Below are 6009 nucleotides of genomic sequence, written 5' to 3'. Positions count from 1 at the left end.
CATTTGTGGGAGATTTCTTTTTATAAAGTATACCAGTCACAGCAGCAACTGTTCTCCCCTCTGACTCCCATGTTTAAAATGTGTGGCCCGCCCAACTCGGGAACTTTGGTATCAAAATTATCCCAAACTTTCCAGTGATAAATATGATTGAAGAGGCGTCCATGTCCAATTTTTAACTAGGAAACTCGTTAGGATAATTACGATACAATGTGAAGACAATCATGATTTCTCTTAGTCTCAGCCTCAGACCGTTGGCTGAAAGTCTGATGCATATGGCACATTTTTCTGGAAACACTTCAGGAGTTTCGAAGTCGTAATCTGATTGAATTCTGATTGAATGGTTGAATTCTACAGGATGTCCACGAGATGTATGTCGCAGTCGTTAACGGTCCGCCTGGAAACAAATGGCGTGACGCCACACCCCCTCGTGAAAGAAAAACGCTGTTATGTTTACAACTGTGATAATGAGCGCTTACCAGGATCAACTAAACACTGGATTTTCAAAACTATGTGAAGTTCCCGGCTCTAATGTTGCAGTAAACTTGCATATCGTTCTTGAATTAATAATTTAAAGATGTACGCCAATCTTTTATTGCAGGGACATCAACGCCCCTAAACATGCCGTTGAACAAAAAAAACTGATTGGTTGCGTTACATGTCAGTAAAAAGTCTTCTCTGGCAATTTTTGGTTAATGAAAACTGTGAAAAAGTCAATCAGGCGATGTGAGACAAGATTTCTCTCAACATGAGGACAGGACAGGTGTCAGTCAATAAATGGGAAAAATAGCAACTTGCGTTACTTATTTAAAAAAAGTAACTCTTATTTAAAAGTAATGCGTTACTTGAATTGTGTTATTCTTTACTTAAAAAAGTAATCTGATTACATAACTTGCATCACTTTTAATCCGTTACCCCTAGCACTGGTAGTGAGGTAGTTACATATTGTTGTTTAGTCATTTGATAAGCAGTTTTATAACTATAACAACAGATGTGCTATAGAACACCAATGCTGTGCAGTGCATTTGATGTGCGCTGCCATCTTCTGGAATGCATGGTCTCAAACCCCCTCCTTTCTCCCCCTCTTCACTCATCCTCTCTCTCTCTCTTTCTCTCTTACTCTCCCCTTTTGGACGGCAGCCTGACATACCAGACCCTGTTCGTTAGCGCATATTTTTACCCGCCGTTACTAAATTAGGAAGCCAGTGAGCGAGAACTATGGGTGGCTGCCAAGAGGAGAATAAGCAGGGTCTGCTGAGGGCCTTGCCAGCCCAGCCACTAGCATCAAGAGCCACTTAGAGCTCTCCGAAACAAGAGCCCTGCAGGAACGAAGGCCAAGCAAAGCTCCAGGATATCCTGGCCAAAAGACCAACCAGAACAAACAAACAAATACGCTGCTCTTTAATGAACACCTAGTCCACCGTCAACCAGGATGGTCATTATAACAAGACAAACAGCTAGAGTTGGTCACAGACTAGTCTGACAAGTGAATATTAAACTATTTATGATAAGCAGACCAATTAATTTAGCTATTTTATTTCTAGGGACACTAATATGACAGTTTCCACAAATATTTCTAAGCCAAACACACTGAAGTGAACAATTTGTTGACAGATATGGAGGACTCTACACTTTGACACACACACACACACACATCTACACAGAAACAAGTAACAAAGCGTTAAAAGTGGACCTCATTACTATTCAGCCAAATGAATAGAGTTCATGGTCATTATATAAGGTGGTCTGGTTGACAAGGCTCTGACCCTTTTATTCCCAAAGAGCTGAATACAAGTTCCCGCTCATCTCGTTTTTTCTCTGTATCTCTCTCGGTGTGTGTGGGCGGCTCTCTTCAGTGCAAATCAATACCTCTTCACTTCCCATACAAACCCTCACTCCCCATAGGTAAGACATCCTTGTCTTTTAGGCCTTTGGAGGCAGAATAGATGAGAGTCAGTGCAAATACAGGAATGACCGGGATCAAGACCTCCCGACCTGAAATAATCATAAAATCAAATCAATAAAACATGATGGATTTAAAAGAATGGGTGATAAGACTCGTAAATGTATGAAAAATATATGTCTTTGCTCTTAAACTAGGCTATGCTTATGCTATCAATGAATGTTGGACAAAGAAAATATTATACTGAATACAGAAAACTGATGATTATTCGTTGAGAAACAAAGAAAGATTTAGAAGGGCAGATGGAGAGTGAGAGAGTAGTTCTGTTCTCCTGTCCTAACAATATCCTTTTGTTGTTGGGTAACAAAATGCTATTGTGAAGACAAAATAGACACTAATGTGATCTATAAATACCCAAAGAGCCAGGTCAAGTCCATGGATTTGCTTAATGGATCAATCTGGAGTATTGTACTAAATAACAGCCACTTGTACCTGCTGAGCTGACAAAGGCTGCAGTCTTCATCACTGCTAATGCACTGACATCTAGTGGAGTATTATAGCTAAGGAACTCAATTCATACCTTAACGCTGCACAGAAAATGGTAATCTAACTAGTTATTTTCAAGTAAAAACATCTCTGAATCAACCTAGATACACAGTAAAAAATTTGTGGTGGTTTTTGTTGGTTTAACTTAAAAAAGTAAGTAACCTGGTTGCCTTAAAATTTTGAGTTTATTGAAATTAAAAATTTGAGTTGATACAATGAAGGAAATTAGTTTAATAAATAGAAACTAAATATTTTTGTATCTGAACCACATAAAAAATGTGATAAATCATGAAATTAGCACAATTTGGCATGTTTCACTGCGCCATCAGAAATAACACACACATTATTATGCAATATGCTTACAAAATCTTTTAATAATCTTTTAATAAAGGTTGTCGAATCTCAAAAAATGTTCATTGTATTAACTCAAAATTTTAATTTCAATGAACTCAAAATTTTAAGGCAACCAGGTAACTTTTTTTCTAAATAATTTTTTACAGTGTAGTACATTATATATTTAAACCAACAACATTTATTTTGATGGGTTACATCAGGGAGAAATTGCTCTTAAATCGCTACCCATCACAGAAAACTTTCAGCAGCATTTTTAGACTTTTAAAAACATCAGTTAGTAGTTGTATGTATAAAACGTTGTCCTCATGGGGGACCAAAAAATGTCCCCACAGGGGTTAGAGTATACCTGAACCACACAGACACACACACACATGCACGCGCACACACACACACACACGTTTTTTTTTTTGAGAAGGCATTCATTGACAAAATGTAATCTCTAGCTTTTGAAGGTGCACTATATAGTATTTTTGCAGTAAATTGTGAGAAAATTGCCATTTTAACCAAGGAACCCGGACGTGTGAGGGAGTCGCCTGTCAAATGCCTCATATCTGCTTTAGCCTTTGTTTCCGGTTTTATTCTGCAGAAGCGCTTTACTCTTAGCAGTGTGTAACAAGTGTCACAGCAGCCACCGAGCGAATGCACAGAGTAACGCCATAACATAATTTTAAACACACTTAAATGTATCTAATATGATAAACAGAGATGCGTTACCTCATACTCATGACCAGAAAAGTGGAAATGCTGCCCGTGACTGTTCCGTCATAATAAAAGTCCTGCTGCTCGTGAGCCACGTATTGCACAACAATCGCTCCAGCGGCCTTGCTCAGCTCCCACAACACTTAGTCTTGCTCTGCTTCATACTACAGTAACATTAATAATCACATCCATGAACTTCATTTCAACAAGAGTCCTATCCTGAAGTCTTGACCGACAATTGTTCTCTATTTACTTCTTTGTCCTTACTCCAAAGATCTAAAACTCAAAGATAAGTGTACAAGTACACACACACAACATTAACTAAACTAATACTATTGGTTTTCAATAACATTGTAATGTTATATTGTAAGGGATAAACCACGGCTAGCTGTGCATTAAACTATTTTAATGCACGGTTTGGAAGCAGTAAATATCTGATGACGCGGTGTACATTAAAATCATGCACAGATAGCCATGGATTATCCCTCTTATACCATGGTCATCTGCCAGCATTGAGAACTTAAAGCTGCTATTGATGTTTGCAGCTAAATTTTTGACCAGAAGGGTAAAATGTATGGTAATTTTAGAGAATCATACCTGTGTCTTTTCAGCATCTCTCTGTATTCAGTAGCAAAGCTATTTTATGACTAAAAGTCGTTGGGCAGCATTGATAAGTTTCTGTGCTCTTGAATATTTCAGTGTGTGTGCAGCACGATCTACACTCTTTGTGTGTGATAGAACACACACAAAAACAGTGCATTAATATAGAATGGTGATTAAACTGACTTGGAACTACCTGTGCATTAAATGGATTTTTTGCACACCTTCCAGCCATCACGTTTTCAGGCAGACCACGGTATAATATAAACAGTTATTTACATGTCTGAAACATGGACAAAGTTTGATATTTCTCTGGCTGGCCTCAAAGTACAGTACTGCACAACATCAGCTGAATTCTGATGATAATCACACCAAATAATTAATAATATTGCAAGATTAGGTGCTTGCATATACATATTTTCTAACAGCATTTTCTGAATCCTTGAAATAAATCCTTTCTGCCTCAATATCAGCCTCATCTAGCACAGTGGCTACAGCGAACAGTAGAAAATAATATAAAGATGAGCAGATTTTGCAACTTATTGTTTACAAATGGCATCTATTTCAGAAAACTGTTTTTCTGTATGAATACACTGTGAAGACAGTACGTCTAACGTCTTCATAGCTCTTTTAGAGAAGAGGTCAGGATGACTTCAGGCAATGAAGTAGCTGAGAAAATGAGTTCCAGTCCACAAGACAAATTATGACTGTTTTTGTAAAAGCCAAAGAACAATGAAAAGCTTCTGCTCCCCTTTATAGTATTTACTGCCTAAAAGCTTAGATGAGAGTGCACAAATCACATCAGTTCAAAGCTGACTGAAGACCAAGCAAGACAGTTTGCTGACAAAGACTATTAATAAGACTCTCCTCAGATCAAAAACATGAAACCATAATATTTAAAAATATTATCCATATGAAAAATACCCTATATATTGATTTGATGTTTTGCCTGTTTGGATGCTTGATTGAACAAAGTCAGATTCCTTCAGGCAGGTTTTGGACGCCAAAATCAGTGAGTAAGAAACAGATGAAGCTTACAGCCACAGTCTGGGGTGAAGAGATCTCTATTAGAATTGGAAATCTGCCTGGGTCGGTCAAGGCTTCTCTGGTCTTTGACTCAGATAGACACCATGGTTTTCCCAAAAGTGTGCTTACAAGTATAGTATACAAATGTCTCCAATAAGACCCTATAATACAAAATTAATTGAAAGATTTTACTATTTCATGTATCCAAGGACTTTATTTAATAAAAAAAATCATCACTGCTCTTATCAGGCGTAGGCGAAGGACTTTATCATTCAATGGAACATCAATCATTTATTACGCATTTGAATATTGTTTCTTTATTGAACTTTTATGCAACAGATCTTAGCAAGTTACAACTCTAAAAACTAAGACTTGATAGAAAGTTGTAGTATTTTACCTCATAACAGAGGCTGACAAAAATGTTACGCTGGAATAAAGGAGTTCTCTCACATTAGAGATTCCTTTTATTTCTAAGGTTTGCAATGACACATGAGCATTTACTGTACACACGTCACAGACTTTTAAGATATAGGCCTACATATAGGGTGACATATAGTCTTGAAGGGCACATTGAGAAACGTGGACAGCTGGACGCAATCTGTAGGGACGTTCCAAACGAAAGTGAACTATATTGAATTATATCTGAATCTCTTGACCAAGAGCCATACCAAAAATCCGTTAGCGAAGGGTACATTGGAAGGAAGTAGTAATTGTAATGAAAAAACAAGCACGATTTTGAACGTCTGTTTTTGCAGTAGCTCAGTATATTTCTATTGCATTGCTGTCGAAGAGTTATAATTAGCTAGTGAAGTTTAGCCAACTTGTTGTAGAGTTAGCAAAAGTTATCATGAGCATTGTAATGTTTGAAGCAGACGTCATAACAA

This window comes from Pseudorasbora parva, chromosome 16 (assembly GCF_024679245.1).
Source record: "Pseudorasbora parva isolate DD20220531a chromosome 16, ASM2467924v1, whole genome shotgun sequence".
Lineage (NCBI taxonomy): Eukaryota > Metazoa > Chordata > Actinopteri > Cypriniformes > Gobionidae > Pseudorasbora > Pseudorasbora parva.
This window is presented reverse-complemented; position numbering follows the sequence as displayed.